Source organism: Oncorhynchus kisutch, linkage group LG28 (assembly GCF_002021735.2).
Source record: "Oncorhynchus kisutch isolate 150728-3 linkage group LG28, Okis_V2, whole genome shotgun sequence".
Lineage (NCBI taxonomy): Eukaryota > Metazoa > Chordata > Actinopteri > Salmoniformes > Salmonidae > Oncorhynchus > Oncorhynchus kisutch.
Window position 1 is genome coordinate 5870174 of NC_034201.2, and position 10848 is coordinate 5881021.

Genomic DNA, 10848 nt, shown 5'->3' on the forward strand with positions numbered 1-10848 from the left:
GTCTAAGGCTGTGCCACTAGAGATTCTGGGTTCGAGTCCAGGCTCTGTCGCAGCCGGACGCGACCGGGAGACCCATTGGGCGACGCACAATAGGCCCAGCGTCGTCCGGGTTAGGGGAGGGTTAATGGGCATTGTGTCAAGAACCAGTGCAGCTTGGTTGGGTTGTGTTTCGGAGGATGCACGGCTCTCGACCTTGGCCTCTCCCGAGTCCGTACGGGAGTTGCAGCAATGAGACAAGACTAACTACCAATTGGATACCACGAAATTGGGGAGAAAAAGGGCTAAAAAAAAAGTTTAAAAAACATAACATTTAATCATTCTGCAAGTCTTATTGATCATCGTAGAAGCTAGCAGTGTCTGGAAGTTCCAAGTATTCAGAACCCTTGACTTTTTCCACATTTTGCTACATTACAGCCTTATCCTAAAATAGTTTAAATACAAAATGTTCCTCATCAATCTACACACAATACCTAAAATTGACAAAGCAAAAACAGATTTTAAAAATGTTTGTTCATTAAATATCACATTTACATAAGTATTCAGACTCTTTTCTCAGTACTTTGTTGAAGCACGTTTAGCAGCGGTTACAGCCTGGAGTCTTCTTGGGTATGACGCTACAAGCTTGGCGCACCTGTATTTGGGGAGTTTCTCCCATTCTTCCATGCAGATCCTCTCAAGCTCGGTCAGGTTGGATGGAGAGTGTAGCTGCTATTTTCAGGTCTCTCCAGAGATGTTCGATCGGATTCAAGTCTGGGCCACTGAAGGACATTCAGAGACTTGTTCCGAAGCCACTCCTACGTTGTCTTGGCTGTATGCTTAGGGTCATTCGCCTGTTGGAAGGTCAACCTTCGCCCCAGTCTGAGGTCCTGGGAGCTCTGGAGCAGGTTTTCATTAAGGATCGCTCTATACTTTGCTCCGTTCATCGTTTCCTCAATCCTGAGTAGTTTACCAGTCCCTGCCGCTGAACAACATGCCAACAGCATGATTCTTCCACCACTATGCTTCACTGCTTCCTCCAGATGTGACACTTGGCATTCAGGCCAAAGACCTCAATCTTGGTTTCATCAGACCAGGGTATCTTGTTTCTCATGGTCTGTTGGTCTTTTGGTGCCTTTTGGCAAATTCCAATAGGCTCTCATGTGCCGTTTACTGAGGAGTGGCTTCCGTCTGGCCACTCCACCATAGAACCCTGATTGGTGGAGTGCTGCAGAGATGTTTGTCCTTCTGGAAGGTTCTCCCATCTCCACAGAGGAACTCTGGAGCTCTGTTGGAGTGACCATTGGGTTCTTGGTCACCTCCTTGACCAAACCCCATCTCCTCCGATTGCTCCGTTTGGCTGGGAGGCCAGCTCTAGGAAGAGTCTTGGGGGTTCCAAAACTTCTTCCATTTAAGAATGAAATGAAGACTAAGGAGATTATTGTGGACTACAGGAAAAGGAGGACCGAGCACGCCCCCATTCTCATCGACAGGGCTGTAGTGGAGCAGGTTGAGAGCTTCAAGTTCCTTGGTGTCCACATCAACAACAAACTAGAACGGTCCAAACACACCAAGACAGTCGTGAAGCCTATTCCCCCTCAGGAAACTAAGAAGATTTGGCATGGGTCCAGAGATCCTTAAAAGGTTCTACAGCTGCAACATCGAGAGCATCCTGGTATGGCAATTTTATTTTTTTCCACCTTTATTTAACCAGGTAGGCAAGTTGAGAACAAGTTCTCATTTACAATTGCGACCTGGCCAAGATAAAGCAAAGCAGTTCGACACATACAACGACACAGAGTTACACATGGAGTAAAACAAACATACAGTCAATAATACAGTATAAACAAGTCTATATACGATGTGAGCAAATGAGGTGAGATAAGGGAGGTAAAGGCAAAAAAGGCCATGGTGGCAAAGTAAATACAATATAGCAAGTAAAACACTGGAATGGTAGATTTGCAGTGGAAGAATGTGCAAAGTAGAATGGGGTGCAAAGGAGCAAAATAAATAAATACAAATTAAATACAGTTGGTAAAGGTAGTTGTTTGGGCTAAATTATAGGTGGGCTATGTACAGGTGCAGTAATCTGTGAGCTGCTCTGACAGTTGGTGCTTAAAGCTAGTGAGGGAGATAAGTGTTTCCAGTTTCAGAGATTTTTGTAGTTCGTTCCAGTCATTGGCAGCAGAGAACTGGAAGGAGAGGCGGCCAAAGAAAGAATTGGTTTTGGGGGTGACTAGAGAGATATACCTGCTGGAGTGTGTGCTACAGGTGGGAGATGCTATGGTGACCAGTGAGCTGAGATAAGGGGGGACTTTACCTAGCAGGGTCTTGTAGATGACATGGAGCCAGTGGGTTTGGCGACGAGTATGAAGCGAGGGCCAGCCAACGAGAGCGTACAGGTCGCAATGGTGGGTAGTATATGGGGCTTTGGTGACAAAACGGATTGCACTGTGATAGACTGCATCCAATTTGTTGAGTAGGGTATTGGAGGCTATTTTGTGAATGACATCGCCAAAGTCGAGGATTGGTAGGATGGTCAGTTTTACAAGGGTATGTATGGCAGCATGAGTGAAGGATGCTTTGTTGCGAAATAGGAAGCCAATTCTAGATTTAACTTTGGATTGGAGATGTTTGATATGGGTCTGGAAGGAGAGTTTACAGTCTAACCTAATCTACAGTCTAATTGCTCGGCCTCTGACCGCAAGGCAATACAAAGGGTAGTGCGTATGGCCAAGTACATCACTGGGGCTAAGCTGCCTGCCATCCAAGACCTCTACACCAGGCGGTGCCAGACGAAGGCCATACAAATTATCAAAGACCCCAGCCACCCCAGTCATAGAATTTTCTCTCTACTACCACATGGCAAGCGGTACCAGAGTGCCAAGTCTAGGACAAAAAGGCTTCTTAACAGTTTTTACCCCCAATCATAAGACTCCTGAACAGGTAATCAAATGGCTACCCGGACTATTTGTATTGTGTGCCCCCCCAACCCCTCTTTTGACGCTGCTGCTACTCTCTGTTTATCATATATGCATACTCACTTTAACTATACATTCATGCACCTCAATTGGCCCAACCAACCAGTGCTCCCGCACATTGGCTAACCGGGCAATCTGCATTGTGTCCCACCCACCACCCGCCAACCCCTCTTTTACACTACTGCGACTCTCTGTTCATCATTATTGCATAGTCACTTTAACCATATTTACATACTACCTCAATCAGCCTGACTAACCAGTGACTGTATGTAGCCTCGCTACTGTATATAGCCTGTCTTTTTACTGTTGTTTTTATTTCTTTACCTACCCATTGTTTACCTAATACCTTTTTTGCACTGTTGGTTAGAGCCAGTTAGTAAGCATTTCACTGTAAGGTCTACTACACCTGTTGTACTCAGCGCACGTGACAAATAAACTTTGATTTGATGACCTTCAATGCTGCAGACATTTATGGGTACCCTTCCCCACATCTGTGCCTCGACACAATCCTGTCTCGGAGCTCTAAGGACAATTCCTTAGACCTTATGGCTTGGTTTTTGCTCTGACATGCACTGTCAACTGTGGGACCTTTATATAGAGAGGTGTGTGCCTTTCCATATCATGTCCAATCAATTGAATTTACCACAGGTGGACTCCAATCAGGTTGTAGAAACATCTCAAGGATGATCCATGGAAACAGGTTGCACCTACTTATGTAAATAAGGTATCTGTTTTTAGGTTTTAATACATGTGCAAGTATTAAATACATCAACAACAAAAAGTCAAAATGATTGGCACCCATATAAAATATTCCAGCACTGACCTCTTGCAAGGATAATGGCATAGAGATGTTGTCTAAAATGTTTTTATGAGATTTTAGAACACATTGGGAGGGATCTTTGATTATTCCTCCATACAGAATCTTTCCAGATCTTTGTTCTCCTTTGTCTGCGCTTAGGGATTTCCCTCTTCAATTCAAAACATAGGTTTTCATTGGGGTTCAAGTCTGGAGACTGAGATGGCCATTGCAAAAATGTTGATTTTGTGGTCAATTAACCATGTCTTTGTTGATTTTGATGTGTGCTTGGGGTTATTGTCTTGCTGGAAGATCCACTTGAAGCCAATGTTCAGCTTCCTGGCAGAGTCAACCAGGTTTTGGGCTAAAATGTCCTGGTACCCTAATAGAGTTCATGACGCCGTTGACCTGAAAGTGAATATCCACTTTTTTAAGCTGAAAGACGATGGCCAAAGCTTACCCATGATGTTGCACAACGATTTAAGTCAAAGTACGATATATTTGGCCTTGAAGTGGGAAATCCGTGTCAATGCCATAAGTTTACTCAAATGAGATGATGTGCAAATACTTTTCAGACTACGTTTCAGGACTGGGTTTTATTTGAATGTTGAATTTGAATATTTGAATGACCACACACCCACCAGCATGGCATTGCTTTTTGATCAAAAACACCTACAAAGATCTCCTTCTTCTTCGCGATTCGCGACTGAGCTGAGCCAAACAGCCTTTCTACTTCCACTTGGGCGCCTAAGCCATGGAGCAAATAAAAATTGGATGTATAAAATGTTGCACGTCCACTTTTTTAACCAGACAATAATCATAATCCATTGGCTAATTTTCACTTGTTATTTTGCTGGTCTGTATTAAAAATATATAATGAAAATTTTATAAATAATAATACAATGATATGATTGCATTTTTCAACACTGCCTCCCCTGTCACCCCAAAATGAATGGTTTTGAACACTAAAGTTTTGATTTGATTGGTGCGGCTAGAAAGCACTACTTCACAACAAGTGTCTAGTCTATAATGAAAAGGCACCACAGAAAGAAAACGCAAGTTACTTGTTTATCTACTGCATTTTGTTGTGCTGTTGTTACATTTGTATTGGTGTTTCGTCCGCTCAGGGTGCTCTTGCATATCATTGAGCGGCATGCATCATGAGCTAAATCATTGTAGTCTTTCACTTCCTGTGGGAACCATGAGCATAGGCTGACTTGGCTTTGCTGTACCGCAGCCGAATAGCCTTTCAGCAGCCTACCAAAGGTCACACCTTGTCCATTACAATGTAATATGTCTAACTCAGATTGTTTACTAATTATCCATATTCACTTTTTCTATGGCGGATTCGCAACCGCAATTTACGGTAGACGCCAAAACATTGGAGATCACAACAGATGCCAAAGTTTTTAAAAATACCGGTTTCCCCTATCCATCGGTGGCACAGTTTTTTTCAAAGTTAAAGAAACCATACAACTTTATGCACAAGGACTACTTTTAACCATTTCTAACACATTTACAGTGAAGACGCAGTTTGTGCTGTTGGCGCCATCATTCTTCAATTAAACGAGTCATTGGTTTTTGCTTGGCATACAAATCTCAGCGTCTCTGCCCAATGACAAATCCAGCTCCAGAAGCAGCCAGAGCCAGCTGGCTAATCTTTTGAATACTGCGTGGTAAAAAATTTTTTTTTTAAAGATAGCTAAATAAGGTTAGCAAGATAGCTAGCTAGATAAGGTTAGTATGCTAGTTAGCTACACTCACTCAAAGCTGTCATTGCCCTATTCGTTGTTTCTCCCCACTCTGAAACCACAACCACGTTCACACTCCCAATTTGTGAATACGTTTCAAGAAGATGTATTAAGCCTGTGTCGAACATTTTCGCTCTAGGCCGGGAATCATGCCAAAATAGGAAGTTGACACCCCTACGGAGGGTGCCTTTAACAAGGGCCCCAGGACAAGTGGAAGCAAAATAGCCCCATAACATTAAAAAAAATCCACCACCATATTTTACAGTAGGTATGAGCTTATTTACTGCATGCATGTGCATCCTTGTTTCAACACCAAACCCACCACTGGTGTGCATGGTCAAAGAGCCCTATTTTGGTGTCCTCTGACCACAGCACCGGTTCCATTTCAAGTGCCAATGCCGTTTAGCATTCTCCAGTCGTTAACATTTATTGGTTTCTCTCAATAAAGGCTTTTTTTTCCTGGCAACCCTTCCAAAGAGGCTATTGGCATGGAGGTGGTGTTTAATTGTAGATTTGGCGTCCAGACGATGTGACCAAGTTCTGTAATTCTTCAACTTTGGCCCTTTACATTTTTCTTTGCCTTCCGAACCATCTTTCCTCACTGTGCGTGGGGACAACATACGTCCAATACCAGGCAAGTTTACTCCTGTTCCAGTGGTTTTAAAACGGACTAAATGTTGCCGTAAGTGGTATGTTTTTGCCCAAAAAAATTGTACCCATTGCCGGATGAAGGTCAACAACATTTGTCTCTATTTGTGAGCTCTTTGCCTTTTCCCATGGTGACGGATGACAAAGGGATTTTACATGCGTTACCTCATCTGTATACCCCAGTGAAACAGGAAGCTATGGAAATCCACAATACAAAGTAAAAGCTTCATGCAGATTGAATGTCTTGGATTGATTTATAAGAAGCTTTAAGGTGCCAATAATATGTACACAATCTATTTATTTGAGCAATTGTATTAGTATAAAATAATATTTGTTTTTATTTTTTTTGCATAAAATATAGCTCAGTATTTTATTGATGTATTTTCTACCGTCATTTTCCCTCGTCTTTATGAAGGGTGACAATAACTTTGGACCTGATTGTATGAGTGAGTGAGGCCCACTGTTGCTGTCAGTGTGTCTCTGCTGTGACCCACCCTGGATAAGTTTGTCCACTGGGGTGTGAGGTCCAGGTGTGATGATGCTACTTCATTAAAGTTGCAATGCAGCTGTTTTTATCTCAATATCAAATCATATCTCGGTAACAATTAAGTACTTTACTGTGTTTGTTGCCTGCCCCCCCCCCTCCTCCTCCTCCCTCCCTCCCTGGGTGCATGTTTTGGTTTTTGCCCTAACACTACACAGCTGACTCAGATAATCAAAGCTTGATAATAAGTTGGTTAATTCAATCAGCTGTGTAGTGCTAGGGCAAAAACCAAAACATGCACCCAGGGGAGGCTCCAGGCCAAAGTTTTGGAACACCTGATCTAGGGCACCTCTACCGGCTGAAAGTAAGGTGTCGATGGTGTGTTACCCTCATCTGGCAAGGCGTTGGGGTGGAGAGAAGATAAGATGCGCCACCAGAAGTCTGGAGTGACCTTGTTGTGTTTAAGTTCAGTTACCTTTCCAGAGACCGGGAGATGCCCCCAGGTGGACTGCGACTATGGAGTGTGTGTGTAGCCAATGGCTGGATCAGTAGCTTATTTAACTCCAGAGGAAACAAACGTGACAAAATTACATAACTGTCATTAATGGAGGAGCTGTGCCTCATCTACAACACTGAGCACCACCTTGACAATAGTTACACTGAGCACCACCTTGACAATAGTTACACTGAGCACCACCTTGACAATAGTTACACTGAGCACCACCTTGACAATAGTTGTCAAGTGTTAAACGACCCAATGCCTACATCTACTTATAGGCTACGCTAGTAATAAAGTCTAATTCACACCATTCATCATTGCGTGATGTGAGCCAACAAACAAGCTATCCCTGCGGGAAATATTGCCAAGCCACTTGTACTACCCATGCAGTAATACGAATGTATCCTCTCCCCTATAGGATTTTGACGATCCTCTCCCCTCAATTGATGCGGTTGTAACCCAGACAATGCAGAAAGAAACCGAATGACTCTGAGAAGCCCTCATTTATAGCATAAACATAACGCATGTCTTATTACTTGACGAGTCGATGATTTTTGTCGATTGGAAAGCAGCAACATTATTATTGTAGGCTAGTGCAGACAAGCACAGGTCTGATGATAGCGAGGTCCATAGCCTAGGCAACTGCAAAGCCATACCACGGGGTTCGGGGAGTCTAGGGGAACAACCTTTACTATAAACACCTGAACCAATATTTAAATGTTTCTTTATCGGAGGTCATTCCCCATGGAAATATTCAGTGGTCTTACCTGGCCATTATTCTGTACTCCAACACCCGATACACAGACAACGTGGTTTGTTAGAATTATCCCGGAGTTCGCGGCAGAATTCCAGAGGTTTTGAATATTTAAAATAGAGCATGTAGGTGAAACGCTGCAGACTTCTTCGTCTTCTGGAAAGACATGCAGTTATGAACCCCCGGAATCCCCGCATTAGACAATAGTTGTCTTCCTCCACCGCATTGAAGACAGCAGCGGAATCATCACTCCCCCCCCGACTCAGCGGTGCTGATGGTTCGGTATTGGGTTGAGGGCGCGGTCAACGGCAGTTGACCAATCATGTGCACTCCCAATGAAATGTACATGTGCATTGCCATGGAGGACAATCACAAACGTATTGGGTTGAACCTGTAGGCATATCTTTTCTCATTACCCTGTCAAATACATAGCGACATAATTGGGACATTTTAGTGATGGTTTTCACCGAATTTGATTGATTGAATAGTCAATTCGAGGACAGGTGTAATGGTGGGAGGACCTTCTGAGCATTTCGGGTGTATAACTTAACAAGTGCTTTTAAAAAAAATGTTATTTGAGGCTATTATATACCCTATTTCACTTGCTAAATAGTCTGCTCTCATGTGTATAAACGCTGCACACATGATAACTGGCCTTGGACCTAATCCAAGCCCTTTATTTTCTCTCTCAGCTCCATAAAGCTGTTAATGCAGTGTGACAAGATCATACGGGTTTGGACATCTCCCTCAATAATAACCTTGCTTGCGTTATTAAAAAAAACGACCACAATATAAATAGGACTAGCCATTGTGAGATGGCTTCAGTTTTCACAGGCCAGTAATAGCCTACAGGATGCCAGAGGTGGAGTTACTATGGTGACAAATCCTCAGCCCACCAAATTGGAAGTTGACAGGAACCAGCAACACCTGAAGGTTACAAGTTTGCAAAATGAGTGGTTAAAATAAAAGACAGCACAAAAGTACTAAACATTATTTCTCAAACTGAATATCTACTAAAGTCCAACACAACAAAATGCCCCAAATTGGAATCTGTTTGAAAGACAAAATTATTGATAAGCTCTATCACAAAATATAAAGAAGAATGTTTTTAAGTCATGTTTTTTGCAATAGGAATAGATTTCAAAATTATAGGCTATTATAAACTGGGTGGTTCGAGCCCGGAATGCTGATTTGCTGACAGGTGTGGTATATTTAAGTAATAAGGACCGAGGGAGTGTGGTATATGGCCAATATACCACAGCTAAGGCCTGTTCTTACACACGACGCAACACAGAGTGCCCGGATACAGACCTTAGCGATGGTATATTGGCAAGTGTAAAACAACCCAATGCCTACATCTGCTTATAGGCTACACTAGTAATAAAGTCTACCCGTGGTATACAGACCAATAAACCATGGCTTTCAGCCAATCAGCATTCAGGACATGAACCACCCAGTTTATAAACAGACCATATACCATGGGTATGACAAAACATTTATTTTTACCGCTCTAATTACATTGGTAATCTCAATAAGTCACCTCGGGGGTTTATGGTATATGGCCGATATACCACGGATAAGGGTTGTAAATCCAGGCACTCAGTGTTGCGGCTAAGAACAGCCCTTATCTGTGGTATATCGGCCATATACCACAACCCCTCGGACATTAAGCAATAAGTATAAAATGTAGCCTATATTTGTGCTGTTATCACATTTTACAGTGTGACAATCCCGGAGAGAATCGTCTCAGCTATGTATTGAAGTTCCTAGAAACCACTGCTCAGAGTAAATTAATTGCCTTCCCTCATGGGAGTATCACTTGGGAGTAACAGAGCGAGACAAATAACTCCTCAGCATATTGTATGTACACAGGTAGCAAAGTCCAAAGGAGTTGGGCATGATGCCATCTCTATTCTATGATATAAAACCATAGAAGATCTTTCTGCCTTTTAAAATTGTACCACAATACAATGTAATCAAACATGAACATGGTTGGCTAGCTGAGGAAAGAACCTCCATTTACCTTGTCATCAACAATCCACTCCCACATTTTATACACAAACATAGGGCTACACTAAAAACAGGGAATGTGAAAGAACTACAGAATGCTACATCCCAGTGGTAGCCTACGCTATGCAGTGTTGACACAAAACCTCACCACCTAGCGGAGAAGCAACCTTCAGCAATCATGAGCCGTATACAAGCACATGCAGAGATATGCATCTACTGTACTCCAGGTTTACCTACTGTGAAAGCTCTGGGCAAATAATACTATAGCCAAGAGAATGAAGGATTAATTCATCAGAAAATAAATACACAAATCAGCACAACATGCAATGACTGAATCAAAGTATCATTAGCAAGTTAACATATAGTTAGTTACACAATCCTTCCTCAGGTTCAATAGCTCTAAAACGTGGGGAAAATGTGGACATTCTCAATGAAAGTCAGAGAATTTGCAATGTTCTTAGCGTGCATTACGTATCCAAACAGGAACAAAAACATTTCTATCACACAGATCGTCAGAGTGTCATTGCTGTCGGGTCCTCATGGGAAACGTTTGTGATCTCGTCAATGTTGGTCTTCATTCTGATGTGAAAATTAACTAGCAAGTGGACCACAAAATTCGTTCAGGAAATAGAGAACTGCAGTCTAAAAAACAGGATGACTTTAGATAGGAATTGTAGAGAGACTACTTCAAAACACTTGCAGATAGAGCATTTGATCAGGCACATTGCTCACAACTAGGAGATGTTTTTGTACACTGTGTATGTCAACATTAGAGACAGGTCCTTTCCATGACAGACTGACTGGTGTAAGCTAATGATCCCTTGATTGATGTCACCTGTTAAATGCACTTCAAAAATCAGTGTAGATGAAGGGGAGGAGACGGGTTAAAGAAGGATTTATAAGCCTCGAGACATGGATTGTGTATGTGTGCCATTCAGAGGGTGAACGG

The 10848-nt window shown here is 42.6% G+C and overlaps 1 protein-coding gene across 2 annotated transcripts in view; it reads right to left on the bottom strand.

Moving 5' to 3' along the window:
• LOC109873238 (neurexin-2) overlaps positions 1 to 10818 on the bottom strand; it is a 451394-nt gene extending 440576 nt beyond the window's left edge. For both annotated transcript variants that reach the window (XM_031807879.1, XM_031807878.1), the window contains exon 1: positions 7903 to 10818. The gene's annotated coding sequence lies outside the window, so the exon portion shown is untranslated. The remainder of the gene's footprint in view (positions 1 to 7902) is intronic.
• Positions 10819 to 10848: the final 30 nt, after the last annotated feature.